At 31.8% G+C, this 12,927-nt stretch overlaps 1 protein-coding gene across 1 annotated transcript in view; it reads right to left on the bottom strand.

Annotated features, from left to right (window-relative positions):
* Positions 1 to 12,927, bottom strand: part of CA8 (carbonic anhydrase 8) — a 141,715-nt gene that overhangs the window by 118,686 nt on the left and 10,102 nt on the right. The gene's annotated exons all lie outside the window — the stretch shown is intronic.

Genomic DNA, 12,927 nt, shown 5'->3' with positions numbered 1-12,927 from the left:
TAATCTTGGATAAGTCATTAAATTCTTTGGGACTCAGTTTTCACATCTATAAAATGAGTTATTTAAAGTTCCATTCCAACTTTAGCCTTATGATTCTTAGTCAAAATAAAATATTTAAATATACTTAATGATGACTTGAGCAAAAACCTTCAAAAAGTGACTTCAAAGTGAACACCATATTAGCACCTATTAACTATTATAAAGTCAAAAGGAAAGATAGAAATCACACTTGGGCATAAATACAGAAAACATTTTTTTAACAATATATAGTCAAAAGGGAAACGATAGCTTCTAAATAAAATACTAAGTTATTATGCCTAACACCAGAATTTAACATAAGGAAGGCTGAGGAGAGTTAATAACTTAATAAGAGATAGGGAATAGGAAAAAGAAGATAGGAGAGATGAGATAAGAGATAGAGGGATAGGTGGTAGAGGAAAGAGACCAGATCTGTGATTTCACTGGTATAAAGAATAACCAGATAAATGAACTCCTCTATCAATGCTAGTTAACACATTGTGTATAGAGTTCAAGAAATGTCCACGGACATAGATCCTAAATGTGTATCAGAGGTAGAAATGTGAACTCAGTTCTTCCTAATTTTATGGTCAACTCCTTATAAAATATTCCATGCTACCTGTCAAAATACCAGATCAATAAACAAAACAATTTCCATTGAAGTATAGAATTCCATTTCTAGCCAAGATGACTGCCTGAATATAGGCAAATTGTTTATCTCACAAATACCTATTCCAGCAAAAACTTGAAACATACTTGAAATAGTAACTAAGAAATCCAGTGAGTAATGCAGACAATAACTTCTTTCACCACATAAAAGTGCAACAAGTCAGCCAAAACCCCAAAATCAAAAAGAAACAAATAAACATCTCAGCATGACCAGAGATGAACCTGAAAAATTTACAACCTGATATCTGTAGGTAGCAAAAGCAAAGATTTCTCTGAAAAAGATTCAAAGAAGTAAAAATTCCCAGAGTTGTCAAAAAGACCCAGGCAGGAGATCTTAAAATTCCCTGGGAAACAACAATGGAGCAGAGCCCAACATTTAGTCATCTTAGGTATTCCACAAGGCAAAGGTCCTCCCAGAAACCCAATGAATCCAGTGTGAGATGAAGGGCTGATCTGTCACTCAGAAAAATCTCAGGAAGAGATAATGCTTTGACCTGGCACAAAACCTTAATTCAGGAACTAAAACTAGAGAGATAAATGGATCAAAAAAAACTCAAAACAGTATTTTTTTAAAATTATGAATTCAAAGAATTCTAAAAGGAGTACCTCTATGACAACTACAGTTAGTGATTCAAAGGAAAACATGGACTTTTTTACAAAAAAAAAATTAAGATAAAAAAATTAATGTTCTGGAGGGGAAAACTGGAAATAGTATAAATAACTTAAGAAAAAAATATGGTAAATATCAACTCAAATAACAAATTATTTAAAAACCAGAATAGACATAATAGAAATTAATGATTTCATAAGATAAAATATATATATATATATATATATATATATATATATAGGCACTACATCAAGAAAAATAGGAGAAAATGCAAGATATTTCATTTTAAAAAGCTAAAATGAAAAATAAATCAAGTAAAGATAATTTAAGAATTAATAGAATTCTTAAAATGATGACTTTTAAAAAATTCTAGATTCTCTATATCAATAACTTCTAAATGAAAACTATTTAAACTTATTAAAGCCATAGGATAAAATAAAAAATAGAAAGAATATCTCCAAACACATCCTAAAATATAAATGCCCTGGGAAGATTATAAGCTAAAATCCAAAGCTCCCACATCAAAGAAAAAAATCTGTAAGCACCCAGAAAAAAGCAATTCATATACCAAGGGACCCAAGAAACCCCCCCCAAAAAAAGCAATTCACATACTACTATGTGACCACAGACAGGCTCACACAGGAACTTGTAGTTTCATAAATGAAAGTAGATCTTAGAATACATTATTTCCAAAAGGCCAAAAAAATAGGCTTACAAGCAAGATTAACTTTGCCTTGAAAGCTAAATATAATCCTATGGGGGAAAAAACATATGGATTTTTAATGGAATAAAACACTTTCAAGCATTTCAGATAAAAAGACCAGAACTGAGTAGAAAATGTTAAACAAACAAAAGACTCCAGAGAAATTTAGGTAAATTTACTTGAACCATTGAAAGGAGTTGAGGAATAAGACTCTGCTAACATTCTAATAGGAGAGAAGAAACAAGTGCTTTCAGAACCTTAATCAAAGGATCTGTGGGATAGATTGATTCTATTCTGACTGTTTTTGTTTTAAGAGGGTAAAAGAAAGAATATACTAGTGTAGAAAGGAAGAAGAAAGAAGCAAAACTGATATTTCTCGTTATTTATATGTAAGAGAAAAATGCATAACAGAGGGAAAGGGGTAGGAAGAACAAGCATTAGATGAACTTCACTTTTATCTGAAAAAGACCAGAATTGAACACACTCACTGGTTGTAGAAATACACAGAGCTCAACAGGAAACCAACAGGGATGAGGGTGGGGGTGGAGGTGTTGGTAAGACAAAGGATATAGGAAAGGAAATAGCCTGAAAGCAAAATAAATCCTTTGTCCCAGAAAAAGAGATTAAGAGGAGGGGAGGGGAAAGAAAAGGAGGGGAGGGGAGAGGAGAGGAGCCTTCATTTTTATAACAACAAATATTTGGAAGGAAATAGATGGATAGACAGACACAGATTTTTAAAGATAATCATATAAATTTTCATATAAAATATTAAATAAGTCTCTTGACATTTTTCATTTAAATAAAAATGCCATGCATAATTTATCATCTGTTCTCCTTATGTTTTTCATTTTCTTACTGAAATTAAGATCATATGGCATACTCAGATTAGTAACTGTTCTACAATATATACCTTAAAAGAGTTACCTAGGGGAATGAGCAAAAGCAATTTAAAGATGTTCACTTATCCAGGATGTGTCAGTGACAGAACTTGAACCCAGGTCTTTCTGGAACTGAAACTAGTTCTAGATCCAATATTTCATGCTGCCTCTTCATTTGGTCTAATTTGTTGTTGGGTCATTTAAGTCATGTCTGTCTCTTTTTGACCCCATTTTGGAGGTATTTTTGGATTTGTCGTTTCCTTCTCCACTCATTTTACAGATGAGGAACAGAGGCTAACAGGGTTAAGTGACTTGGCCAGGTTATACAACTAATCAGTGTCTGAATCTGGATTTGAACTTGAGTCATCCTGACTCCAGATCAAGCACTCTAACCACTGCCATCATCTAACTGCTCCTCATTTAGCCTAACACAATAGAAGAATTCTAAATCCATTGCAAATTATCCATCAAATTTCATCAAAATAAACATTTTAAAATTGAAGGTCTCTTTTTTATATATTAACCCAATTCTAAATTTGTAACTTCTAAGAATTTTAGCAACTTATTCTCTGAGGATGATAAGAATCTCTTGAGGATTGCAAATCAACTAGGCTGCACAGAGTGTGAAATTTGTAGTCAGAAAGATCTGAGTTTGAATCTTGCCTCAGGTATATATACTAGCAGTAAAACAAATAAAGAATTGTAATCCTTATTTTTATTATGACAACATTTATCTTGTTGACCCTGGAATTGAAAAGCTAAAAGACTTACTTTGGCAGAAAACTAATCCTTGCCACTCAGGAAGTACCAGTGACTAACTTTATAATTCTCAGAGAAGATTTTTTTATGTGTTTAATATTTTGAAAAATTAAAAAACCAGAAGAATGTTCTTTACTATGGTTATAGAAAGACCTTGATCTTTTCAAGTAAATATATAATAATGGAATATTAATTTTAATTAGCCTTTTATACCCAGAAAAGCTAGAGATAAGTTATTTATCTTGAAGATAAATGCATGCTGATGATTTAATCAAACTACAATTATTAGCTCAGAAAAGCACTACAAAGAAAAATGATAGCATGGTGCCCAATTTCATTGTCAAGACCTTCACAGCATTAAATAGTTCTAAGATGATGGTACAGGAATAAAAAACTAAATAAAATTAAATGTATAATAATTTATGAATTCTCAAGTTTCAAGTTCAAGTTTGAACTTGAAACCTCCAATTCCCTAAATTCTCATTACCAATAAGGATGATTGCTAATATTATCAATATTAGGAAAAAAACTAAATTAAGCTACAAAGATAGAAAGTATTTCTGGATATTCAAAAGCTTAATATAGAATCATTCTATACACTCCTTGCACACATCCCAATTCTGTGGATTGATTTTTGATATTCAGATTTTTCAAATAGTTTACTATTGTCTCATATTCTCTTGTTAATCACAAAGCCCTCAAGACTTGACCTTAAAGCAAACAAGAAACATTATTTACAGAATGAATTCAATTCTTCTATCCAAGTTTGGTAGAAGGCAAGAAACAATTCCTAGCAAATTTCTCTATTCTTTGGTCAGCTCAGCCTTATGTTTAAGGAGCTAGAAGATATTACCAAGGCAACCATTTGTTGCATTATGACTAGGTACTAACAGAAGAGCATGTATGCACATCTTTAAAGCAAGGTAATAAAAACTCTCCCTAGGTAACACAGCATGGTTGCTATGTAAGAGAAAACATGAAGATTATAGTTACTGTGTCTGGAGAAAATGGAATGAAGAAAAGATGAGATTTTTTTCCAACTCTCCACTATACAAATGGTTAAAGGGCTATCAATGGGCCAGATGCATGTTACTTCTCCATGACCCCTCTGGAAGGGATTAAAAAAAGGTTAGCCTAAAGAATCACAGACAAACAGGATAGCTTTGAAAGTTACATTTTGAATTTATTATATATTTCTTTTATATTTACAAAGAAAAACAATAGAGATTCTCCATTTCAGATATAATTCCCTTCTGTTCTATTTTATATGGAAATTCTCATTTGGTTTGATATTTGTTAAGTTCCAACTTTTAAAAAATTTTAACAGTTTTTAAAAAGAGGAGGAAGAGGAAAAGAAGAAGAAGAAGAGAAGGAGGAAGAAGAGGAAAAGGAGGAGGAGGAGGAAGAGGAAGAGGAGGAGAAGGAGGAGGAGGAAGAGGAGGAGGAGAAACAAAGAAACAAAGTGTTATGCCACAGTTCTCAGTTTCTCTAATTATCCTGACCCAGTCCTGATTCAGTTTCTCTGCTTTTCAAAGTTCAGTCCTGTAAACCTCCCCTCCTTCTTTATCATAATATTTGATAAGGATAAAAAATCTTATGTTTTAGAATATCAGAATGCCTCTTCCAATCCCAAACTACCTGAATGTCAGATAGCGTCTTATCAAGATGCCTCTCCCCAAGTCTGGGATGCCTCCCCCTATTATGTCATCTCATCTCCAGAGGCTCACCCCACCCTGTCAGAGTCCAGTTTCTGCTCTCAGCCCCCAGACTCTGAATCTACTGCCTCAATCTACCCCCTGAGTCTGAGGGTTGTGTATATAGATCACAAAGAACTCACATTGTTTGCTGGATTCTCATTTAGTCATGGGACCAAACCATGGATCCATTTGGTCCCAATAAATCTCTCCCATTAAATAAATTATTAAATACTCTCTAATCTCTATCTTGACTCAGTTTCTCCAACATTACAAAAGAAACAAAGAAAAGAAGAAGAAAAAGGAAAAAACTAGTCTAAAGCTGCTATTAGCAAGATTTCAGGGGCTCCATAAGAGGGATCCCTCTGCCCCCTTCAAAATATTTTTTTATTTTGATTTTAATTTTTTAAATTGTCACTTTACACTTTAATAATCACTTACACTTTGGATTCCCTTATCAAAAAGCAATCTTTTAATCCAAGATAAGAATTAAAATTGAAAACCCAAGGAAAGATGGCACATGGATTAAATTGGCAATGAGATATTCTTTAAATCAGAGGACAACCACAGGAAGAGGGGAAGAGGAATCCAAAGGGAAAACTAAATAGACACAAATTTTGCCTGAATCTAAATTGAGTAGAGATATGGAAGGGCACCAAACTCAGCAATATTTTCTATTTTCTCTAGAGGAATTAAATCACACTAACATCCAATAGTTCTACCAAGCCTCATGAAAGAAAATTAAAATCTAACATTATATGAGATATGGGGTATATGATTACTGTGTTTTCATTTCCCTAGAGTGAATGAGTTGATAGACTAAGAGCCAAGTGATCCTCTGATTCATTCACTTGACAATACCCATTTATGTGATGGTTCTGAATGATTATTTCATAGAATCTCTGAATTGGAAAGAATCTTACAAATCATTTGGTCCAGCCTATATCTAAACAGAAATCCTTCTGTAATCTTCCCAATAAAAAAGTTATCTAGCTCTTGTTATTATAAATACACAACACTCCATCTACATTTCTTTGTTTCCCCAATGATTAGCCAGTACTTAATAAATGTGTGTTGACTGCCTTACTGAATAACCATCTCAAGTCTCCATGATTTTGTTTCTGTGATTATAATGCACCCCTTCTTATTCACCACCTATTCAAATCCCTGAAATTCCTTTCAAAGTTCACTCAAGTGCTACCTCCTCAAAAGGTCTTTGCTAACCTCTCTGTATTTTGGTCACCCAAACATAGAATATTTATTTTGACCATGTTTGAGTCCTATGCTAGATTGTTTTACATGACATATGATTTAAAGTATATGTATAAAGATACTTTAATTATGGAAATCAGTAATAGAAATCATCAAAGGTCCACTTTGAAGGAAAGTCTTCAGATAAAATAGTATCAACAAAGGATACTCTTTCCTACAAATTTGACAAATTTTAATACCACATGGGTTAATGGTCTTCGTTTCTTCTTATTGACCTGAAAGAATCTAGTAACCTGAAGAGCTTACATCATTATGTATTAAGAATCCCAAAATCTTGAATTTGAAAGAGATCTCAAAAGTCCTCTAGTCCAAACTATCTCTAAACAGATTCCCCTCTACAACATATGAAAGTCTTTGCTTGAAAACCTCTAATCAAGTTGACTCCAATATCTCTCAAGGCAGCCTATTCCACTTATGGATACTTCTAATTATTAAAAAGATTTTCTATCAAATAAGCTGGAAACCCTAAATCTGCTTCTTTGAAACTTTTACTTGTTGCTCTTAATTTTATCCTCCTGAACCAAAAAGAAGAAATTTAATTCTTCTACATGGAAGTCCTTCAAATATTTGATCACAGTTATCATTTTCCCTGTTAATCTTCTCTTCTCTGTGTTTATTAAGTTTATATATATATAAGTTTATTCCTTAAAATGTGTATCTAATCCCGAACATAATATACCATATGTGGTCTTAACAAGGTAGAACTCAGGAGTTTTGAATACTTAATACAAGATAAGATTGGAATCATTTTTTGTTTCTTCTTTGTTATTAATGGCCCTCATATAGTTGACTTATATTGAGCTTGCAGCAAAATTTCTATAAAATATATTCATTACATAAAGGTTTATTTTTAAAAAAAGGTTCTATACTTTTGAAATAATGTGCCCATAATCTAATTGGATATTTTTTGCATATTTAATTGCATATTTTGTTTTGTAATTTAAAATTTGATAAACAAGTTAGTCCTTTAAATATGTACTTTGAAATTTAGAGTTTTGAAATTTATAAAGAATATATTATATATATTATTTTCCTGAAATAAAAATAATCAAATGTTTGATTTTTATTGAATGTTCAATAATTGTTTTTAGGCTGTCCAGTTTGCTAAACTGCTTTATTATATGTGAATAAGTGATACATCTAATTAGGCTACTAAAATAATGAGATTTAAAAAAACAAATAAGATATATTGCTTTAAAAGAGCTTTTAAAAAAGACTTTTTTGGTAGTATTGCTTTCTAGGCATGTCTACCCATTTTAGACTTTTTAAGTTGATTTTTTTGAACCTACATTAAGCTATATATTTATCCCAACTGATATTCATCTCATATAGAGTTAAATTTTCTAGCTTGTAGAAACCTTTTGGGATCCTTACTCTGTTATTCCATGTTTACAATACTTTTTAAATGTGCATCATCTAGAAATTTATTAAGCATGCCAGTTTTTTAACTTTATTCAAAACTATGATTAGTTATCATATGGAAAAGGGGTTATACTTGTGTTGCTTTATTCTGGAGGAAAGAAGCAGGACAAGGTAAAAGATGTAAGAATATAATAAGCAAGATAATTTCAGAAAGACTTGGAAAAACTTATGTAAACTAATATAGAATGAAGTGAGCAAAACAGAATATTGAACACAGCAACAGCAATTGTGTGATAAATGTTTATAAATGACTTAGCTATTTTCAGCAATACAATGATCTAAGACAATCCCAAAAGACTCGTGATGAAATATGCTATCCAACTCCAGATAAAGGGCTAATAGTATCTGATATAGATATAAAATACTATTTTTAACTTCCTTTCTTTTCTCCTTATTTTATTTATTCCTGTTTAGTTTGAATTTTCTTTTATAAAATGATTAATATAGAAAGGTTTTACTTTTACATGATTGCACAAGCATAATCAATATCAGATTGCTTACATCTCAAAGAAACAGAGGGAAGGGAGAAAGGAATAGAATTTGCAACTAAATTTTTTTTTTTAAAAAATCAATGTTAAAAGTTATTTTTGCATGTAATTAAGAAAAAACAAAATATTACAAAAAATTGTAGGAAGGTTTGACATAAGAGAACACTTCTTACTAATTACAGTTGTCTAAAAGTGTAAAGGACTGCTTCAAAAAGTAGTTCGCTTTATTGGAGGCCTTCAAATAGAAGCTGATGGTTATTATTATTTGGCAAGGATACTGTAAAAGGGTTTCTAGTTCAGGAATCGGTTAGACTCAGTTTTCTTTGAGGTTCCTTCCCAATTTGAGATTTTTCTGATCTGTGCTCAATCTCTATTGAAATTAATCCAATCAATCAACCAATAATCAGTTATTAAGTATCTACTATATGTCAAGCACTGTGTGGTGGTAAGAACATGAAATCAAAATTTAAATAGTGCTTGTCCTCAAAGAGTTTACATTCTAATGGGGAAGATATTGTAAGTATATACAATATGTATATGTTATGTATATGTAAGTATACACAAAAGAAATACAAATATATGTGATGACTCAACTCCATTCAAAACATGTATAAAATGAAGACAAGGTGGCTTGGGGAAGTGGAGCACAAGCAAATGCTGTTTCAGTAAGATTTCATGTGAAAGGTGGAGCTTAAGCTGATTTTAATAAAAAAATCTGAGAGTCTAAGAGGCAGAGGTGAAAATGAAGTACAATGACTACTACCTAAATTAGGGTCCCTAAAACATAATGCTAATTACATCTCCCCTTTATTCAAATTTTTTTACATTAACCTAACACTGTCATCTGACATTGCAGAGTTTCAAAACTTGTTCCCAAATTACTTGTGCCTCCTTATGTACTATTATTTATGTATTGTACATCCCAAACAATTCAATATTTCTTGTTCTTCAAATGTGTTACAAAGTTTCAGATAATTACACTTTCCATCTCCCTGCAATGAATGCTCTCTACAAACTATCTACCCAATTGTTACACATCCTTCAAGATAATTCTTATATTTTATTCTTGGTCATTAGCACCAAGTAAAAGACATTGGCCTTTATTTGATTTCTCCTGCCTAATCAGCAAGAAGATGAATTGACAGAGAGCATAGAGAAAAGGTGGGAAGGGAAAATAAGCATTTTATTAGCAATACCTACTATGTGCTAGGCGCTTTACTAAGTACTTTGTAAATATTATCTCATTTAATCCTCATAATAACACTGTGAAGTAGGTGTTAACATGATGCCCATTTTGCTGAGACAAAGAGAGAGAGAGAGAGAATGATTCTACTAGAGTAACACAATTAAAAAGTGTCTGAGTTAAGATTTGAATTTAAGTTCTCCTGACTCTAAGCCCAACTGCCTAACTATTGTACCACTGAACTATAGAAAAAGAGACTCAAAGACAAAGACACAAAGATAGAGACACAGACGGACTCTTCATTCCATGGTCCCTAATGCATATTGAGAGTAGAACTTTAAATTCCTTTAAACTGTCTCCATGCCCTCACCCTGGAAACTGTTTTCTCTAGTCTTCACCCAACTTCTCCATTCTTGTTCTGTTTTGCTTTGATAATGAAGTCACCTCCTCTTCTTATGCAATACGAGGCTTAAGACCTGTTACCTGGCCCCTGAGCTTCTGTGAATCAAGCAACCAACCGTTCTCATCAAAACATTCTCTGCCATCCCAAACAAATTCACTGTATACCTCTGCACTATGCCTCAAGAGCTGATCCTGTTCCTAATTTTGCAATCATTGAGAGTAGAATTGAACTGACAATTACTTCCTAAATAAGATTTTTTGGAAGGGGAGAAACTATATCCTTATTCACTACATTCATGTGCCAAGTCATTTACCAAGTTTCATCCCCACTTCCATTAGAATGGACATTCAGAATTATATACTTTTTGTAATGAAGAAACAAAAACTTTCTCAGCAAATAAAAATATCACTATGCTCACATTTTCCCTCAATAATTAGACAGTTAGTCTGCTAGATAGCAGTGAGCCCATTTTCCTTTCAACTAATATATCTTTTTATTCTTTCTTCCGACTGTACTTTAACATAATGCTTTGTGCTAAAGCTGTATGATAGAAAGTTTGTATCTTTCCTAGGAGACTACAAATTACATAAAATTAGGGACCATTTTTATTTCTTCTTTATATCCCCCATAAAAACTTGTATGATATTTAATACTTAGCAGGCACTAATAAATATTTATGATTATGAATTACAGAAAAAATAGAAATTAATGTGATAATATATCTTTTTAAAAATATATTTTCTGTTTTGTCGTTGTTTAATCATTTTTAGTCTTGTTCAATTCTTTGGGACTCTATGGGGTATTCTTGGCAAAGTTACTTAGCATTTCTTTCTCCAGCTCATTTTATAGATGAGAAAACTGTTAAATAGTTAAATGATTTACCCAGGGTCATACAGTAAATACCTGAGGCTAAATTTGAACTTCAGTCCTCCTGACTCCAGGCCCAGTATTTTATTTACTATGCCACCTTGCTGCCTTTTTAAAATATTCCATATACTAAATAAAAGTATAAACCTATGATGCTATATAAATTAACAGGCCATATGCACATCTTCTAAAAAGGAATAAAAACTTATTTGCTGGCAACATTTTAAAATTTAAGCAAAATTGCTGAATAACACTGGGTGTCATATATCTATGTGAAGAGAAAAAATCCTGACCCTAAAATTAGTGTGGAGAATTACAAAATGCCCAGAAGTAAAAGTTTCCAATTAAGATTTCTATAATAAGTTGCAAGTAAAGGGCATAATGACCTATCCTCATTAGCACTTCCTCCACAAATAGTACATTTAAAAAATCCATTATCTTTAATAAGTTTGTCTAATAGTCAGATGGAATATATAACCCTGAGAGATCTTCTATTCTGTTTCTTGAAAATGAAAGGGCACAAACCTAAAAATCTACATTTTTCAAATTTTTACCTTTAAGTTCCTTTTCATGTCACTTTACAGCAATAAAATTAATTTCAATTTTTTTGCACATTTATAAATTCAGTTTCATCCTAGGGCACATGAACAAAAATTAAGCTCCTTAGAGGATAGTGATTAGTGTATGCTACAAAAAAATTAAGTTATGTACTTGTCCAGGCATTTGTACTAGTCAGACTAGAGAATGGAAGCCAATGACTAGAAGTAAATAAAATCAATCACAGCTTTTACTGGTTATACTTCTGGCGTTCTCCAAGAAAATCTGATGAAACTGACACTCAGAAATGTCCCATAAGGTGTAGATTTCTCTAAGGTAGTAAGTCTGGAAAGAGGAAAATTCTACCTCTTAGATGGAGTCTAAAAGAAATATAAAGCAGTATTTTGTAAGAACTGCTTTTTCATATAATCTATTTTAATATAGTCTAAATGAAAAAAATAAAACCTTGGGATAGTTTCTCTTCTTAAAATTCAACATGAACATCTATCAATAATCTTAAAACCAATTAGCTTGTCGTAAACTAGATTGGGAGACCTACCTTTAAGAAATTACTATTGTGGTATTCAAGGACCTACAAATCAGTCCTAAATTTAAATTTCCCACCTAATCTCAAATACTGTCCCCTCTTGTCTTTCACATTAAACTATTCACTGTCCCCTGAGTCTATCTTTCCTACATTCCTGCTTTCACTTGCACCATTTCAAGCTTTTCTTTATCCTTTCCATCCAAAATCCAAATGAATTCTTGATTTTTTCCATAATGGCTTCCCTGGTCTCCCTATCCTGAAATGATTTTCTTCAAAGTCCTAGAGTACTCATTTATCTATATTCTTCATTCATCATTTAATAACAGAGAAAACTTTTAATTGATGGGAGGGCAAAAACTGTTTTAGTTTTATCTTTGTATTTCAAGTGTCTTGCTCACATAGGACTTAATAAATGAACTAAAGTCTTGCACACTCTCCTATTTATATCTTATTTCCCCAAATATATTCTAACTCCTTTGAAGTCAGAGACCAGGCCTATATACGTCTTTGTATTCAATAATTCTTTGATTTGGGCAAATGTAATACCTTCTTTACATTATTAGTTTATAGATTAAGTCCTTCCGAAATTTATAATCTTCTTAAATATATTATTGGGATGGAGGAAAACACATTCTTTATAAGAATAACAACTAACATTGAAAAATTGTCAATTTGGTATTGATTAGGCAGTCTGAGTTCAGTTCCTCTGGACCAACCTAATTTAATGATAAATTTAAAAGTTTAGATATTAACAGAGTACTGTTTCTTTTTTCTTAGCTCAAATGTCAATTACTATCTTCTTTAGCATCAATCTACAAAATCCATGATCCTATCTCCAAAGATGTACAATTAATAAAGCTATTAGACAATTTTTCAA

Source organism: Sarcophilus harrisii, chromosome 1, assembly GCF_902635505.1.
Source record: "Sarcophilus harrisii chromosome 1, mSarHar1.11, whole genome shotgun sequence".
Lineage (NCBI taxonomy): Eukaryota > Metazoa > Chordata > Mammalia > Dasyuromorphia > Dasyuridae > Sarcophilus > Sarcophilus harrisii.
The sequence above is the reverse complement of the archived record's forward strand: the minus strand, read 5'-3'. Positions and strand labels throughout refer to the sequence as shown.